This window comes from Apodemus sylvaticus, chromosome X (assembly GCF_947179515.1).
Source record: "Apodemus sylvaticus chromosome X, mApoSyl1.1, whole genome shotgun sequence".
In the NCBI taxonomy this organism is placed as follows: Eukaryota; Metazoa; Chordata; class Mammalia; order Rodentia; family Muridae; genus Apodemus; species Apodemus sylvaticus.
Window position 1 is genome coordinate 42,054,864 of NC_067495.1, and position 20,341 is coordinate 42,075,204.

Genomic DNA, 20,341 nt, shown 5'->3' on the forward strand with positions numbered 1-20,341 from the left:
GGGGGATAACAACTGGATTATAAAAAAAAAAGTTAAAGAATAATAATAATTTAAAATATTTTTCTTAAATTCTCATCTATGATCCTTGTTGTCCTCTACAAATGAGTCAAATAGAGAATCTGATAACATCAGGAAACATTGTCTTCTTGTTTTGAAGGTATTCTCCTTAAAATGTACATACAGGAGATACAATGTAGAGCATTTCCTTTTCCTACCCTAAGGAGATATCTATTTTGTGTAAATTTCAGAGTTTGTACATTATGTGAAAGCAGACTTGTTTGATGCTCACTATTAAAGAGCTGTTTCCTATATGAAGTGGAGATATGTATATATACTTTTATGGAAAAAATTATAAAATTAAAATAGAAATTGACTACTAGCTTTTTATGTGTATAAATAATATACAGGAAAACAATTTCAATTGGGCATTCAGTAGAATTCACTTATATGATTACCAGAAAATTTGTCTAAAGATATAAGTAGAACCATTCAATTGAGCAAAATTTTCATAATACAAATTTGAATATTATATGTATTTGTCACAAAGATGTTTTTGTCAGATTACATGAATCTTCAAGTTTGAGGTTATTATAGTTTTTCTGCTAAGAAAACTAATGTAGTATTTCATATCACAAACTCAAATACATGTATTTAATAAATTCTTTCATTTTTTCTTAGTCTTCCTATTTGAATGGTTTTCCTTTGCAGAGACCTGGTATCATCCACTTACTGCATTATATTTTCAATATAAATACTGATTTCATTGAAAATTCACATGAGAAATAATACCTTTATAAACAAGTCATGCTTGGTAATTACTCATGACCTCCTTTCTCTGAATTTGCAAACATGAAAACATAGCTTCATAGGATGTGACAAGGTAAAATACTTTAACTTCAGGGGTTTCATTGTGAACATAAAACAGGAGAGCAATTTCAATTTATTTTTTCATAATGGCCATGCAAAATGAGCAGCCAGCTTAATTAAGTCAAGTCTGTACTATCAACAGTGTTCTATTTCAATAGTATCAGTCATTTTGTTTAAGGAATAAATTGATGGCAAAATTGTGTATCCTGAATACAAAGTCCCTTAAGAGGTTATCAAATTTTTATGTTAGGACTTATTATTAATGGGGTTTCAGAAATAGAATTTCGAATGAGATAAGATGGAAGATGTACATGACAATTAGAATTGTGGGCTTAGCTATATTTTCACAAGAACCCTAATTTATTTGAATGATTTACGTCATATCAAATTTTGGAATACTATTATAGCAACATTACCTCTAAAGCCAGACTGAATAATTAAATTCTCCGTAATGGTAAAATTTGTCTAATATATACAACTTGGGTACTGTTTAACTATGAGTAAACTTTACCCGGGGCAATGGTGTTGTCTCATTTAGAGTGTAAGTTGAACCTTCATTCATGTGGAAATTCTAAGTACACACACTTGGAAAAATCTATTTTCATTTTCACTAGGTAGGTGACTCACATTCATTTTCCAGAAGTAAGTGTCAGAGCTCTAAAGTTAAGAAAACAGCAGCTGAACTGTAAAGGATAAAATGTGGTGCTACTAAGCTAAGATTAACAACACACAAAGAATAGTCTTTGTCAAACTAAGGCTGTGTTGAGTAGTTAACCAGAGAAACCCCGCTTTGGCAGGCAATTATTTCCAAGTTGAACTAACTTCATTAAATGGCTATAAAAGAAGTTAGGAACAAGTACTAGAAAACCATGTCATTAAACCACAGGAAACCTGGACTACTTCAATCTACATATGTCAAGCATTTATGAAGTGCGGGTGGGTGGGTGGGTGTATGAGTGAGTGAATTTGTACATGAATGAGGATGCATCTGTTGGTAACCTAAGGGAATATTACCCAGACATGATAGTAAAGTAAAACATTTCATGTGTAAGATGGTTCCCTTCAGTTTGCCTTGAATTTATCCTCATAAGAAATATCAATAACTCATAGAATGTGTTTAAATTAAATTAATTAGTTTAAATTTTAGATAAAATAGCTCACAAGTAAAACAAAAATAAACAACAAAAAAAGCAAACCTGTTTGAACCTGAGCACTGTCTTAAGTTTATTTTAGGAATGGGGAGCTAAATTGTTAGGGTTAAATGGATTAGAAGTACTATCTTGCTGGTTTTGATAGCTACATGTTAACTACAATGGCAGATAATGCTAGTAAATTTCCTACATCAGCTTCTGCACAACTTTTTTTCAGAGTAAGCTCTAGTTATCAACCCTACTACCTTTGTACTGATTCTAGGCATGTGTAATATCAAACAAGAAAGTTCTAATGTTTTGTAGCATGATCTTGAAAATATGTTTCTGTCTGACTCCATGCTATGAATTCTTTTGACCACTGGAACAAATTTGGCATAAATATGACAAGCTGCAAAAATCTCTATAGAGAAATACATTCATATATGCAGTTTCCAGTTACATTCTCTGGATGAAAACTTGTAATTTTTTTGTATGTAATCATAATGTTTATTTGTAATTTTTATTTATTTTTATTAATCACTTTATTCATTTACATTTAAAATGTTTTACTGCTTCCTCGTTTTCCTTCCACACAGCCCCTATTGCACCCACCTCTACCTCTTCCCCTTTGCCTCTATGAATGTGCTCCTCCACCCACTCACCCACTCCCATGTCACAGCTCTAGCATCCCCCTATGCTGGAGCATCAAACCTTCACAGGTCCAAGGACTTTTCATCCCATTCTTGTCAGATAAGGGCATCCTGTGCTACATGTGTATCAGGAACCATGGGTCCCTCCATATATACTCTTCGGTTGATGGTTTAGTCCCTGGAAGCTATGGAGAATCTGGATAGTTGATACTGTTCTTCCTATAGGGTTGCCATCCCCTTTGGCTCCTTCACTCCTTCCCCTACCTCTTCCATTGGGGTCCCCAGGCTCAATCTGATGGTTGGCTGTATCTGTATTTGTATTAGTAAGTGCTGGTAGAACCTCTCAGGGAACAGCCATACCAGGATCCTGTCAGCAAACACGTAAATGTTTCATTATAATGAAGAATTTTGAAAAAAAAAAATCTGTCAATCAGATGTTACTGAATAAATCTCAGTCATTTGCACACATCTTTCCAGTAAATTTTCACAATACAGAATTCTTTAAATTACATTCCCCTACTTGTTAAGCTTTCATGGAATATTTTTGTAACCATCTCTGGAAGTCAACGAGTATCTGAACATATATAGCCAGACATATCAGCGTTAGGAAATTCCAGTATGATTCAAAGTAAAGTAAGCTACTGCCAGTGATTGTATGCTGTCTTCAAACCAGATATGCATCAGTTAAGATGGAAACAACCTGGAAACCATCTTCTACCTCATCAAACCTAAAACACTGTGTGGTTTCACTTAGTGACTGGTTTTTGTGATGCTTGGATGGATGGAGAAAGCAAATGTAATAAACACTGACTTAAAGTTAGCCAAGTTTTGATTCATAAGGATAAATAAGTACACATTCCAAACATAGAATTGTTTCCCAATATCCATTTTGGAGATGTAGTACTTTGTAAATGGTTTGCAATCTGTGAAAATACAGTGTTGAAGTCAAAAGTAAGGACTGTGGAAAACAACCTACAGGAAGTGTTGCCCTTCCAAGAGTTGCCTTTTGGTCATAAGGCTGTATGGGTGTGAGAAAGAGTTTGAATCCAAACACATGATGTAATTGTTTGATTCTGCAGTTTATGGGAAACCCATAATGATTTCTCTATGAACAACAGAAGACTTGGCAGGCATCAAATGATGCTGTGCCCTGGTCAGAGATGATTGAAACAGAGATGCTTCCTGCATTAAGCTATTTCCCTCTGTTTCTCTTTCCCATTAATTTGGAATTGATCTCTGCATGTAGCTAGTAATAAAAAACAAAGAATTTGGGATCTAGGGTGCATTCAGAGATTCAAGTAAAACAAACTAAGAAAATAAAGGAATGAAATAAATACACAGAGAAGAGTAATGAACAAGTAGAACCCAGAAAGAATCTCCATACCTAGTATTATAAAGCTATCTTACCTTTCATGAAATACTCATGTCTTTCTAATAATTTTTGATTTTGGTGAACTAAATCTAGTTGGACAAAGGGAAGCCTTGACAATGATCCTTTTAATGGACGAGCTGATATTCAGGCAATGTTAGGATTCTATAAAGAAATTACAAATTATATAAACATTTCTTAGCACATTTTCCATTTGATGGTAGGGTGTCTAGTGATCTCTATCAATCGAGGTTTTCTTTATCTTCACTGTAATATTGTAATAATGTTACTTGGACTCAATAGACTTGAACCCACATGGAATCAAACATGTTGTACCATTCCTGCTATTGTCTTTTATGACTCTATTTATCTAGGAGGTGGAACTACATGGTTGATTTGAAAATTTAACCCAACAGTAGTTGAATTGTCCTTCTGGACACATGAAAAAATTATGTAAAACTCCAGGACACTGAACACATTGCAAAGACCTAAGTTTTGGCATAATTGTTATATAACTCATTCTGGGTTTATATAAGGTATGTATTACTCATATCTGTTTGTTTGCTGTTGGGCTTTCCTAAAGGAAAAATATATTTTAATAATTAAATGTACAATGTGTGTTTCAATCTCAAGTGTAAATATGATATAATCACTTTTTAAGGAAAGTGACAGTTCATTCTTAAAAGTGCTCAATTGATTTGCTATGACAAGTTACTCTGTCACAAAATAATAGACAGCAAAATTATATATTGTCTTCATAGCTTGAATTCAAGGACTAAGGCATATCTGGGATTAGTTTTTTCTCCCTTCTAATTCTTTAAAGGTACATAGAATGATATGGATTAAAGTCAGTAGTTTTGTTTTATTGTGGACAGCAAATGGTCTTACCATAATATAAGTTATCAGAAGCATTTGCTAATATAACAGACAACACCTACATTTTTGTGTACAGTGAGTATCTTTCATGTTGTGTATAGAAAATAAAATTATGTGAAATATAAAAGAATGTATTTATGTTGTATGAAAAAAAATGATTCTGAGAACTGATGTGACTGCAAGAAGGGTTCCTCCTGGATTTATTAGTGAAATATTATAATGATGCAATGGAATATCACCACCCTTTTTTTTAATTTGATAATACCAAATAGTGCAATTATCTCATTTATTTAAAATCCTCAGCCTTCAAGACATTTATGGTCCTTCAACACAGCCTTCAACACATTTAAAGTCCTGTCCTCTCACATATTCCTTTACTGTGATTGAGCAACTAATCTATTTTTTATTTCAAATACCAGGCAATTGTCTTATTTCCCGGATCACGGGAAAAACACATGCATTGTTAGTTTCTATACTTACTTGGATCTACCAATGTAGAAAAACATAAATTTTGCATGCCTGAATCTTTCATCAGGAAAATGATATATGATTCTAAACAGCAAACTTAGAACTTAGCACATTTGAATGTGCTATATTTTACACAATATTTTTAAATGTTGCATGAATAAAATTGGAGTTTCATACATCTGGTCAAGACCTCATTCTCTATAGTTCTTTTAATGCAAACACATATATGCTGAGAGTACTCAGAAAGCTACAATTCTCCCTTTCCCAGGCAGTGCCCTCTGTTACCGTCTATTTATGGAATAATAGCTGGCTGCTAACTTCATTCTCACATTGCACATTTAAAAAACCAATTTCCATTTTTGAAGTATTGTTAAAAGAAAATAAGTCATCTTTTATCACAGTGAGGAAAGGTCAGAAAGTCAGTAATCCTCCATTCACTCACTGACAGAAATATCCTCTTTCCTTCAAAGCAGAGCAGAAGAATGATTTATTTGAGATTGGCATTAATGCATAAAATAGCCATGCACATAGCTATGCTTGTGCTATCCCTTACATGGTCCAGAGACTTCTTTTATTACCAGTTAAGTCCATGAATTCAATCTGATGAAGCAAGCATTGTAGATAGACTACCCAATTTCTCTCAAATACTCATCCATAATACCAAATGCTAGCAAGGCCAACATATTTTCATGATGATTAACAATCCTCAAGCTGTCCTTGCTTCTGTGTTCCAGATGTTAGTCTTTCTCTTTGGATTCAAATAGACATATGGTCATGTACATATATACATACACATGCACGCATGCACACACATGCACATACACATACGTACACACACTGATTTGCAGACATTTCTATTTCATAAGTGTTTTACATTTCTTTTAAAATTTTCCCATCATTCAGTTTTATTGTTTCTAAACATAAACACAAAACTGTATCTGTGGTACTAGATGTTGATAAAGTTATAAGGTCAGAGTTCATGCATCTTATAATATTGGATGAGAACATAGTTCTAACTCTATCTTATATTGTGGAGTGAATTAAGATTTCAAAGTAAATTTGTTAATATTGCTTTGCGCTGTTACTAATAATATAGTGTGTTAAAATATAGAGTACGATTTTGGGCAATAAATTTTGTGGCTAATAAAACCAATTCCTCCAGGAACCTATATGACTTTTGTCTCCAATTCTAAACTAAAGTCTTTCCTTTCAAAAAATAGTAAATTTCTATTGCCCATAACCTGTATTATTAATGTACCAATGTCTATAAGATTTAAAGGGCCAATAGGAAAGAAAACCTTACTAAAACTGCATGGAGGGGTGGTGTGGTGCTAAATTTTGATTGTCAGTTTCATTTGATTAATAAATGCCTAAAACTAGTGAAATACAGATCATATATTCAAAGGAGTATCTATATATGACGTGATACTTACAGGGATACTTGCACATCCTTGTTCATTGCTTCTCTATTCATAAAAACTAAGACATGGAAAAGCTTAACCATCCATCAACTGGTAGATGAATAATGAAAACATGATACATTTATACAATGAGATATTATTAAGCTGTCAAGAAAAATGAATTTATAAAATTTTTAGGTGAAATAAAGAAGCTAGAAATAGTTGTTCAGAGTGAGGTAGCCCAAGCCAGAAAGACAAATGCTGCATGTTTTCTTTCATATGTAGATCTTTACTTCATATCTTTAGATTTCTATTTAATTCAGAATACTGATAGAATCTAGAGTGCTAAAAGAGGGCCATTGCAGATGGGAAGAGAAATAACTTATGGTACATAGATAGCATACCACAGGTGGTAAGAAAGGAGAAATGGAATGTTGGGGAGAGAATGAAATGGGACTGAGAGGATAGGAATGAGGAGGAGTGCCCAAGGAAAGCATGTTTGAAAAAAATTGGAAACCTACAATTTTATAAGATTCCTAAAGTCTTAAAATTAATTGGAGTGATTAATTTTAGTAGGGTTAGTGGGGATCAAGTGTCTGCTCTGCCATCCCTCTAGAAGGCAGGATATGAGAGTTTTGACTGTGTTTTTTCCATGCTGACGCTGGGCTGGTGTCTGGCCATAGAACTGCCTCTGCAACACTGCTCCAGGTGTCAGGGAGAACAGTCTGAGGTGCAGAACAGCGAGCTGGCTTTGGGGGGGGGGGAGGGTCCCTAGGCCTACAAAGAGGCAGGGGCTGTCAGGTTCTCAGGCTCTTGGGCACCCAAGTGCCACTGAGTGCCACAGAAGAATTGAGAACAAAATGGGGGCACATGGGCTAGATCTACCCCAAGGCCCAGGCGGAAAGGAGGGGAGAGTTCAGGCTAGATTCAGTGAGGAGAGAATCCTTGGCTTTTCTGGCAGCTGTCTTGGACTTGAGCTCAGTCAAAGTCTGGCTGGGAGTGCAGAGAGGCCTTCTATGGGAGATTAGATGGAGGCTCTTTAGGTGAAAGCCTTCTCCCTTGCTCCCTATGGCAGATCCTGATCTATGGTTTTAAGGCATTTATTGTCATGGTGGAAAGTGGATGAATAAAAGTGTACCCCACTTCTCATGGAAGGCCTGAGGTTAAATAACCTTTGCAGGGAGAGGTGTCTGAGAAGGAGACTATTTTCTAAATCCTCTGGACCTTTAGGTACCTCATTAAAATGGAGATTTCTTTTGAGGCTATGTGACCACAGGTCATGTCCTCTACCTGTGGAGATGTTTGGGGTTGTTGCCCTTATGTGACTGAAGGACCCAAATCTACGGAGGTCTGTGGTCTCGTGCCTGGTTTCCCAGAAGCAGGACAAAATACCTTCTCTCCCTTTAAGGTCACTGGGGATTTTAGCCTTAGCTCAACCAGGAATCAGGCTACCTTTCATGATCCTACCAGTGAGCCTATATGGAGGGGGATAATTCTTCGTCCAGAAGCCTTAGGTTATCAAAGAAAAAGCCTAGTGGAACGCATGGAATACTTCCCTTTGAGTTACTGGACAGGAGAGTTCCTGAGAGCACCCTAAAAATAGACTTTTGCAATTGCTCTTGATTGCTCACCAGAGCTTGATCTTACCATTATACTACTAAAGACACTACATACTTTGGTCCCAGAATATGGAATAGCCAAGCTGGTACTGACCTGGAAGCTCTTTCTCTTTTGCTTAGATTTCATCATAATACCAAACACTGCTTATAGGAGATTAGAAATCATCAACAGCCTTATTCACTTGTTAACTATGGGAGCTTCAATAACAATAAGCCTCATAGTATATGCCCATTGATGCAACGCTGTGGTGTCTGTTATGTGCTTGTAGCCAATAGCTTTCTGTTTGAATGGAAGGCCTTCCACAGGAGGGAACTCATAAATTTTTGTTGTGTTAAATGTGTTAAATGTGGCAAAGAACAAGGTTAGGGAAAATACACTATTATTGTTTTGCTAAATGGATATATCATCAAAATGCCTTCTAATTTTTTCAAGTTATTTACATTTCAAGTGTTATACCCTTACCCGGTTTCTACCTCTCCTGGAAACCCCCTCTCCTATCTTCTCACCCTACTCTGTTTCTATTAGTGTGTTCATGTTCCCACCTCCTTGCCCTTGATTTCCTTCTAACTAATTATTTTCTATACTTAGCAATTGATGTGTTACTCACCCCCATTTTAGAAGTTATTTATTGGGGTGGACATCTTTTAACAAAAAAGTCATAACTAGTGAACATACAGACAGAATAAGTGGCATCGAGTGCTCAGCTGAAATAAAATATCTATGTCATCCCCTTGCTCTAAGGTTTAGGGAGCACCATGACAAAGAGTTCAGGGAGGACTGTTGAAAAAAATGTCTTCTTGACGTGATTGCATTTCACTCATGAAGTCATAGCAGCAGTGGCTGCATAGACAAGGCAAGATCAAAAGCCATTCAATGTTCCACCATGAAGAAGGGAGGGAAACATGAAGTCACACTCCTAGGTGAGAGCTACTGAAAATTGATGGCTGCTCAGCCAGAGTAGTCCAGTTTCTTCAGAGATCTGATCTCTCAAAAGTTATCATGCCCCAGTGGATGAACCTATATGTATGCTCAATTGGGTAGTACTGACTGGATCCAGCAAACTTTGATGATAAAAAAATATTAAATTGGGGGGTTCATTGCGGTACCCCTCAATGGAAGAAGTTAGAAGGATGGATATGACCAAAATGCACTGTATTCATGTACGAAATTCTCAAAGAATAAATATAATAAAATTAAAACATAACAACAAAAACAACAAAACAAGTAAAGTAGAAGAGATACAATTAGGGAAAAAGAAGAGTCAGAATAAGAGAGAATAATAGAGCATGGTTGTGATAAAAATACATTATATTCAGATATGAAAGTTCCAAGAGAAACCCACTACTTTTCCAGTATGCTAAAACAAAACAAAACCCCCAAAAAACGGCAGAATAGAATTAAGATATAAAAACAAAAATGCTATTCAAAACTGATTCAGCAAAGTTAGTTTTATCAAAGCACAATTTGTATAAGACATGCCCAGATACAAAATGATCACATTCGGTTCAACTGATATTCAGTCAGTTTTTAAGTTACTATGTGAGTACTTTATTTTATTCAAAGCTAAATGATAGATTATATAGAGACTCTACAAACAACAATATGAGTGTTTCATTCCTATTCAAATCTTTTTTATATATGAAGGAACAATTAAGTAACAATTATTAAATTAATAAATAAGCAAAAATAGAGAATCCATTAAATAAAATCTAGCAATTTTATTGTTTTAATTTCAGCTATAATATCCAAAGCAATTTTTTTCTATTCTGTCCAATCACATTTTTGGTTATTTGAGTATATTTTCCATTTCTTGTTTTAAATTGCATCATTTTAATGCTGGTTTTGTCTTTTACTTGCATTTTTTTTTAAAAAAAGCATAAGGCTTGTGCTTTATTTTTAAGAAAGTAACAGTATATCCTGCAGCCCTGCAAGTTAAGTTCCTTTGCCTGGCATGCCCTGCTCAGCTGAGCTCATGCTCTTAATATAGACATGTACATCATTTTACTACTATTAATTCTTTCAAGAACATAATTGTCTTTGGAAATTTCAGTATATTGAAAAATAAAAAATCAAATGGAATAATAAAATGCATGTCTACAGAAGCTATTCCATGTAAATAGAGTTACAGCATATAAACCTAATGCTTATTAGCATGTCCAGAGCTTTTGTTTTATATGTTTAATAAACATCAAAGCATAATCAGCTTCCTGTTTTGAACTGTGTGTATATGCATGCCTCCTGAAGCTCAGGAAGACATGTCCTGTTTCATTGTCATTCTCAGAGATTATTTTGGTTCATTGTGCTCAAGTGCCTTTTTAACCCCTTCAGGTTTTGTGTGTATGATCTGTGTTATAGATTACATTTACTACAAACATAATCTATTTTTAATGATGTGGGTCAAGAAAATCATGGCTTTATTTTTCTGTTTCCTAGGTAATAGCAGTGTTATCAAATAGTAGCCTAGCAAATACTAGTGTTCTGTTAAAAATTCAGAAAGAAGGTGACATGTGGAATTTCACCATTTACCAATTCTCCCTATGTCATTGGTATATCAAAGAACTCTCTATCTTAAACCATTTAACACTTGGTTTAGGTTACATTTTACATGAAATATACAATATGATTAGCTGGAATTTTAAAGTATCTCTGAAAAGGAATTCTAGTCTCATAATAATGCTTCATAATAGTACTTTAACAATGACAGAGGACTTTTTTGTTGTTGTTTTGTTGTTGTTGCTGTTGTTTTTTCGAGACAGGGTTTCTCTGTGTTGCCCTGACTGTCCTGGAACTCACTCTGTAGACCAGACTGGTCTTGAACTCAGAGATCTGCCTGTATATAATGTTGTAAATATATATACATCTTATTTGCAAAAATGATAATTTCATCTAGATGAATCAGGCAGTAATACCCATTTATTTATTTATTTTATTTATTTCCATTTCAGTCATTGTCCTCCCCCCCAGTCCCTCCCCTCATCCCATTCCTCCCCCCCTTCCTGCCAGGCTTCTCATATCCCTGGGGACCTCATATCTCTCCAGGATTAAGGCCATCTCCAACTGAGGTTAGACCAGTCAGAACTCTTCAATGTATGTGCCAGGGGCCTCAGACTAGCTCTGTGTATGCTCCTAGCTGGTTGATCTGTTTCTGGGAGTTCCATGGAGTCTGGGCTAGTTGAGACTGCTGGCCTTCTTCAGAGTCATTGTCTCCTTCAGTTTCTTCACTCCTTCTCCTAATTCAACCATAGAGATTGCAACTTCAGTCCAATGGTTGAGTACAAGTATCTATGTCTGTCCCAGTCAGTTGTTGATAGAGCATCTCAAAGGACAGCCTGCCAGGCTCCCATGTGTAAGCACATCATAACATCATAAAAGTGTCAGGCCTCAGTGTGCCCCCACCACCATGAGATGGATCCCAAGTTAGGCTGGTCATTAGACTGCCATTCTCTCAGTTTCTTCTCCAGTTTTTTTTTTTCCCTGTAGTTCTTTTAGACAGGAACAATTCTGTGTCAGAAATTTTGACTGTGGGTTGGTCATCCAATCCCTCCACTTAAGTCCCAGTGTACTTCTGGAGGTGGACTCTTGAGTTCCCTCTCCCCAATGCTGGGCATTTTGACTAAGATCACCCCCACTAAGTCCTGAGAAGCTCTCTCTATGTGGGCTTTTTTTCACTTATGTCCCTAGTAATATGTTAAGAGTTATCAGTGCCTCAAGATGACATTAGTTGCTTTACACTGGGATGGACTGCACTATGACTCAGAGAATTAACTTGATTGTGACAGTATATGCTTAATAGAAGTGAAGTAAGGCAAGTCAGAATTTAAATGTTGAATGCTGTACTTGTTAGCAAGATGACTGTGAGCAAATTAAACATCTCAAATTTAGCATTTATAATATGTGAGCTATAAGAAAAATACATCATTTCTTAGTAGCATTATAAAATGAAGTTACTTAGTATAAAATAAAATATGATTTTTTATTTTATAGTTTGAGTATGATGCATTTTCTGCAGGCTCCTAAGTTGTTTGTAGAGTCCTCAGCAAATGGAACTATCTTTTGGGAAATTGTGGAACTTTAAGAGTTGAGGCCTAGCAAGTGGAAATAAAGGTACTACAGGTATATCTTTGGGTGATAAACTTTCTTGTTATCTGTCCACAAGATAAGTAGCTATTGACACATGTTTCTGCTACTATAGGCCCAGATCCAAAAATATAAGATGGCATCTTCTGAAACCATAATACAAAGTGAATTCTTCCTCACTTAATTTGTTCATGTCTAGTATTTCTTCCAAAAAAAAAAAAAAAAAAAAAAAAAAAAAAAAAAAAAAACCAAGAAGCCTGACAAATACAGGGACTTTCAAATCACTAACATCTTCAATCTCCAATGCCACATAAAATATGAACAAATCACTTACATAAAACAATACCAAAACTCAGTAGTGTTTGTGCTTTCCCTAGCCTCTATGTGACCAAGAGGCTTATCCTTAACACTTTAAATACACATACACACAGACACAAACACACACTTATGTATATTCACACACGGCAACCACCACCACCACTATCACCACCACCATCACCAACAACAAAATTTAAGTCAGTATCGTTAATTTCATTAGATATAAAATTAGAAAAAATGAATTCACAAAATTTTTAGGCAAACGGTTTGATCTGGAAAATATCATCCTAAGTGAGGTAACCCAGTCACAAAAGAATACAAATGGAATGCCATCTCTGATAAGTGGATATTAATTAGCCCAGAAGCACTAAATACCCAAGGCCCAAATCGTATAACAAATGACTCCCATGAAGAAGTATGGAGAGGGTCCTGATCCTGGAAAGGATTGATCTAGCATTGGAAGGGAATATAAGGACAGAGAAAAAGGAGGGAGGTGATTGGAGAATGGATGGAGAGAAGAAGGATTATGGGACATATGGGGAGGGGGGATCCGGGAAAGGGGAAATCATTTGGAATGTAAAAAAAGAATATAGAAAATAAAAATATTAAAACAAAAAATTTAAAATATATTAAAATGGGCTATTCTCTTTTTATTTATTTTTTCATACAATGTAGTTTGATCACATTTTTTCAATTTCCCCTAATTCATCCCAGACATTTTACCTCCTTAGCAATCAAACTTTATGTTCTTTGTCTCTTCAAAAAACATGCAAAACCACTCGGTCGTGCAGGGGACCTGTTGTGTACCCAGAGGCAGTCTGGGAGCACACAGCTTGCTCCGGTGGCATCTGGCAGGAGCCCTTAGATCTTTCCGCTTCTGGATCCAGATCAGCCTGGGTGGCAACCCCACATCTCCAGGTCCTGCAAGAGGCAAGAGGGACTTCCGGGAGGCCAGCTGGGAGAAGTGTGCTTTGGTGAATCCAGAGGGCCCCAGCAGGAGCCTTCAGGTGTCTGCTTTGGGATCTGAACAGCATGGGTCACAGCACTCAGTCTCCAGGAAGTGCGGGAGACCTGGTGTGCACCTGGAGGCAAACTGGGAGTGCACTGCTTGCTCCAGTGGCACAGAGCTTAGGTTCCAGTCCTGAAGCCTCTGCCTGGAGCCCTCAGATCTTTCCACGTCCAGATCCAGATCAGCCTGGGCAGCAACTCCACATCTCCAGTTCCTGCAAGAGGCAAGAGGGGCTTCCTGGAGGCCATCTGGGAGGAGTCAGTGTGCTCTGGTGAATCCAGCAGGCCCCAGCAGGAGCCTTCAGGTGTCTGCTTCGGGGTCTGAACAGCCTGGGAAAGAGCACCCTGTCTCCACGCAGTGCAGGAGGTAAGCTGTGCACCAGAAGCAACTAGGGAAGAGGCAGCTTGCACTGGTGAGCCCAGCATTGACAAGACCAACTAACACCAGTGAGAACTAGATGGCAAAAGGCAAATGCAGGAATGTCACTAACAGAAATCAAGGCAATATGGCAACATCTGAACCCAATTCACCTTTAACAGCATGTCCTGGATACCCCATCACACCAGTTAAACAAGATTTGGATTTAAAATCACTGGTCATGATGCTGGTACAGGAACACATGAAGGACATACTTAAAGAAATTCAGGAGAAAATGGATCAAAAGTTAGAAGCCCTTGCAAGGGAAACACAAAAATCATTGAAAGAAATTCAGGAGAATACAAAAGTTAATAAGGAGGAAATGCAAAAAACACTTAAAGAAATACAGGAGAACTTTGGTCAACAGGCTGAGGTCATGAAAGAGGAAACACAAAAATCTCTTAAAGAATTACAGGAAAACACAAACTAGCAAGTGAAGGAGCTAAGCAAAACCATCCAGGATCTAAAATCAGAAGTAGAAAAAAAGGAAGAAAACTCAAAGGGAGACAAATTTTGGAAACAGAAAGCCTTGGGAAGAAATCAGGGGACATAGATGCAAATATCAACAACAGAATACAAAAGATAGAAGAAAGAATCTCAGATGCTGAATATACCATAGAAACCATGGATTCAACAGTTAAAGAAAATGCAAAATGCAAAAAGCTTGTAACCCAAAATATCCAGGAAATCCAGCACACAATGTGAAGACCAAACCTAAGGATTATAGGCATAGATGAGAGTGAAGATTCACAACTTAAAGGGCCAGCAAATATCTTCAATAAAATTATGGGAGAAAACTTCCCTAACCTAAAGAGAGAGATGCCCATGAATATACAAGAAGCCTACAGAACTCCAAACAGACTGGACCAGAACAGAAATACTTCCCATCACATAAAAATCAAAACACCAAATGTACTAAACAAAGAAAGAATATTAAAGGTAGTAAGAGAAAAAGGCCAAGTAACATATAAAGGAAGACCTATCAGAATCACAGCAGAATTTTCACCTGAGACTATGAAGGCTAGAAGATTCTGGGCAGATCTCATGCAGACTCTAAGGGAACACGAATGCCAGCCAAAACTACTATATCCAGCAAAATTCTCAATCACCATAGATGGAGAAACTAAGATATTCCATGACAAAACCGAGTTTACCCAATATCTATCCACAAACCCAGCCCTACAAAGGATAATAGGAGGAAAACAGCAATACAAGGAGGGAAACTTCACCCTGGAAAAAGCAAGATAGTAACCTTTCATCAAACCCAAAAGAAGTTAAGCAATCAAATTTAAAAAATAACGTCAAAAATGATAGGAAGTAACAATCACTATTCCTTAATATCTCTTAACATCAATGGACTTAATGCCCCAATAAAAAGACACAGACTAACTGACTGGATACGTAAACAGGACCCTACATTTTGCTGCTTACAGGAAACACACCTCAGGGTAAAAGACAAACACTACCTTAGAGTAAAAGGCTGGAAGACAATTTTACAAGCAAATGGTCTCAGGAAACAAGCTGGAGTAGCCATTTTAATATCAGATAAAATGGTCTTTCAACCCAAAGTCATCAAAAGAGACTTTGAGGGACACTTCTTGCTGGTCAAAGAAAAATTCAACAAGAAGAACTCTCAATCCTTAACATCTATGCTCCAAATGCAAGGGCACCCTCATTCATAAAAGAAACTTTATTAAAGCTCAAAGCACACATTGCCCCTAACACAATAATTGTGGGTGATTTCAACACTGCACTTTCCTCAAGGGACCGATCAGGAAAACAGAAACTGAACAGGGACACAATGAAACTAATTGAAGCTTTGGACCAATTAGATTTAACAGATATATATATATATATAACATTCTATCCTAAAGCAAAAGAATATACCTTTTTCTCAGCACCTCATGGTATCTTCTCCAAAATCGACCATATAATTGGTCACAAGACAGACCTCAACAAATATAAGAAGATCAAACTAATCCCATGCCTCCTATCAGATCACTATGGAGTAAAAGTGGTCTTCAATAGCAACAAAAACAACAGAAAACCCACATACACGTGGAAACTGATCGATATTCTACTCAATGATACCTTGGTCAAGGAAGAAATAAAGAAAGAAATTAAAGACTTTTTAGAACTTAATGAAAATAAAGACACAACATACCCAAATCTATGGGACACAATGAAAGCAGTGCTAAGAGGAAAACTCATAGCCCTGAGTGCCTCCAAAAAGAAAATAGAGAGAGCATACATTACCAGCTTAATGACACACCTGAAAGCCCTGGAACAAAAAGAAGCAATTTCACCTAGGAGGAGTAGAAGGCAGGAAATTGTCAAACTCAGGGCCAAAATCAATCAAGTAGAAACAAAGAGAACCATACAAAGAATCAACAAAACCAGGAGCTGGTTCTTTGAGAAAATCAACAAGATAGATAAATCCTTAGTCAGACTAAGCAAAGGACACAGAGACAGTATCCAGATTAACAAACTTAGAAATGAAAAGGGAGATATAACAACAGAAACTGAGGAAATTCAAAAAATCATTAGATCCTACTACAAAAGCCTATACTCAACACAACTGGAGAATCTGGAGGAAATGGACAGTTTCCTAGACAGATATCCGGCACCAAAACTAAATCAGGATCAAACAGAACAACTAAACAATCCCATAACACCTGAAGAAATAAAAAGGGTCATAGAAGGCCTCCCAACCAAAAAAAGCACGGGACCAGATGGCTTCAGTGCAGAGGTCTATCAGACCTTCATAGAAGACCTAACACCAATACTCTTCAAACTATTCCACAAAATAGAAACAGAAGGAACTCTACCCAACTCGTTCTATGAAGCCATATTTATGCTGATACCAACACCACACAAAGATCCAACAAAGAAAGAGAACTTCCAGCAAATTTCTCTTATGAATATTGATGCGAAAATACTAAATAACATTCTTGCCAACTGAATCCAAGAACACATCAAAACGATCATCCACCATGATCAAGTAGGCTTCATCCCAGGGATGCAGGGATGGTTCAATATAAGGAAATCCATCAATGCTATCCACTACATAAACAAACTCAAAGAAAAAAACCATATTATCATCTCATTAGATGCAGAAAAAGCATTTGACAAAATCCAGCATCCTTTCATGCTAAAAGTATTGGAAAGAACAAGAATGCAAGACCCAAACCTAAAAAAAGTATAAGCAATATACAGCAAACCGGTAGCAAGCATCAAACTAAATGGAGAGAAACTTGAAGCAATCCCACTAAAATCAGGGACTAGACAGGCCTGCCCCCTTTCTCCATATCATTTCAATATAGTACTTGAAGTTCTAGCTAGAAAAATTAGACAACATAAGGAGGTCAAGGGGATACAAAGTGGAAAGGAAGAAGTCAAATTATCACTATTTGCAGATGACATGATAGTCTACTTAAGGGACCTGAAAACCTCCACCAGAGAACTCCTACAGCTGATAAACAACTTCAGCAAAGTGGCTGGTTATAAAATCAACTCAAACAAATCATTTGCCTTCCTATACTCAAAGTATAAGCAGGCTGAGAAAGAAGTTAGGGAAATGACACCCTTCAAAATATCCACAAACAATATTAATTATCTTGGTGTGACTCTAACCAAACAAGTGAAAGACCTATATGACAAGAACTTCAGGTCTCTGAAGAAGGAAATCGAAGAAGACCTCAGAAAATGGAAAAATCTGCCATGCTCCTGGATTGGCAGGATTAGTATAGTTAAAATGACCATCTTGCCAAAAGCGATCTACAGATTCAATTCAATCCCCATCAAAATCCCAACTCAGTTCTTCACAGAGTTAGAAAAAACAATTCTCAAATTCATCTGGAATAACAAGAAACCCAGGATAGCTATAACTATTCTCAACAACAAAAGAAATTCTGCGGGAATCAGTATCCCTGACTTCAAGCAATACTACAGAGCAATAGTGTTAAAAACTGCATGGTATTGGCACAGTGACAGACAAGTGGACTAATGGAATAGAATTGAAGATCCAGAAATGAATCCACATACCTATGGTCACTTGATCTTTGACAAAGGAGCCAAAAACATTCAGTGGAAAAAAGATAGCCTTTTCAAGAAATCGTGTTGGATCAATTCGAGATCAGCATGCAGAAGAATGTGAATTGATCCATTCTTATCTCCATGTACTAAACTTCACTACAAGTGGATCAAGGACCTCCATGTAAAACCAGACACACTGAAACTAATAGAAAAGAAACTGGGGAAGACCCTTGAGGACATGGGCACAGGGGAAAAGTTCCTGTACAGATCACCAATAGCTTATGCTTTAAGATCAAGAATTGACAAATGGGACCTCATAATATTACAAAGTTTCTGTAAGGCAAAGGACACTGTTAAATGGACAAAATGGCAACCATCAAATTAGGAAAGGATATTCACCAACCCCACATCTGATAGAGGGTTAATATCCAATATATACAAAGAACTCAAGAAGTTAGACCCCAGGGAACCAAATAACCCTATTAAAAAATGGGGTACAGATCTAAACAAAGAATTTTCACCTGAAGAAATTTGGATGGCCAAGAGGCACCTTAAGAAGTGCTCAACATCATTAGTCATTAGGGAAATGCAAATCAAAACAACCCTGAGATTTCACCTTATACCAGTCAGAATGGCTAAGGTCAAAAACTCAGGAGACAGCAGGTGTTGGCGAGGATGTAGAGAAAGAGGAACACTCCTCCACTGCTGGTGGGGCTGTAAGATGGTACAACCACTGTGGAAATCAGTCTGGAGGTTCCTCAGGAAACTGGACATGAGACTTCCAGAGGACCCTGCTATACCTCTCCTGGGTGTATACCCAAAGGATTCCCTGGCATGCAATAAAGACATATGCTCCATTATGTTCATAGCAGCCTTATTTATAATAGCCAGAAGCTGGAAAGAACCCAGATGCCCCTCAAAGGAGGAAAGGATACAGAAAATGTGGTATATTTACACAATGGAGTACTACTCAGCAATTCGAAAAAAATGAATTCACAAAATTTTTAGGCAAATGGTTTGATCTGGAAGATATCATCCTAAATGAGGTAACCCAATCACAAAAGAATACACATGGAATGCAATCTCTAATAAGTGGATATTAATTAGCCCAGAAGCCCTGAATACCCAAGGTACAAATTGCATAACAAATGACTCCCATGAAGAAGTATGGAGAGGGTCCTGATCCTGGAAAGGATTGATCTAGCATTGGAGGGGAATATAAGGACAGAAGAAAAAGGAGGGAGGTGATTGGAGAATGGTTGGAGAGAAGAAGGTTTACGGGACATATGGGGAGGGCTGATCTGGGAAAGGGGAAATCATTTGGAATGTAAACAAAGAATATAGAAAATAAAAATATATAAAAAAAACGTGGAAAACCAAGCAAGCATACACACACACTCAAACACACACACACACACCCACACACACACTCTGACACTAAAAACAATACCATAATCATGACCATCATCAACAACAAAAGCAAAGAAAAACCACCAAAACATAAAACAGTAACCAAACTATACAAAGAAAATAGCAAGACAAAAATGCTCAAGTAATGCAGAACTGAAACAGAAAGTGCTCAAAATATACCACTGAGTTTATTTTGTGTTGAATTGGCATTATGATTTTAGAAAAATACAACAATAACCTAGACTCTTTTAAGTAGTATTAAGGATAAAACCTTTGACCCTGTACATGATAGGCAGGCATTCTCTCACTACTATGTCCCAATATCTTCCATTCAGATTTTTAAATTTAGTTAGCCCTTCTTTAGTTTATGAAAAGAAAAATCAAAAATTTTTTTTGGATCATAATACCCACGAGAAACAAATTGTATATGTAAAACCCACAGTGTTTAGTTGAAAAGGCACAAATGGCTAGAAAGCATCATTCTAAAATTTGTCAGGTGCCTTAATGCTGAAGGCCATTGACTAGTTCTGTTTTAATCTAGCTCTGTTCTCAAATGCTCTACTTTGCTGTCAACATTTGTAAATACCAGCATCCAACACATCACAGTGTCACTTGATTTCTTTTACTGGATATGTTACTGAATAGAAGTGAGAAAAATATATTTTCCCAAAGGAAATTCCCTACTTAATCACACG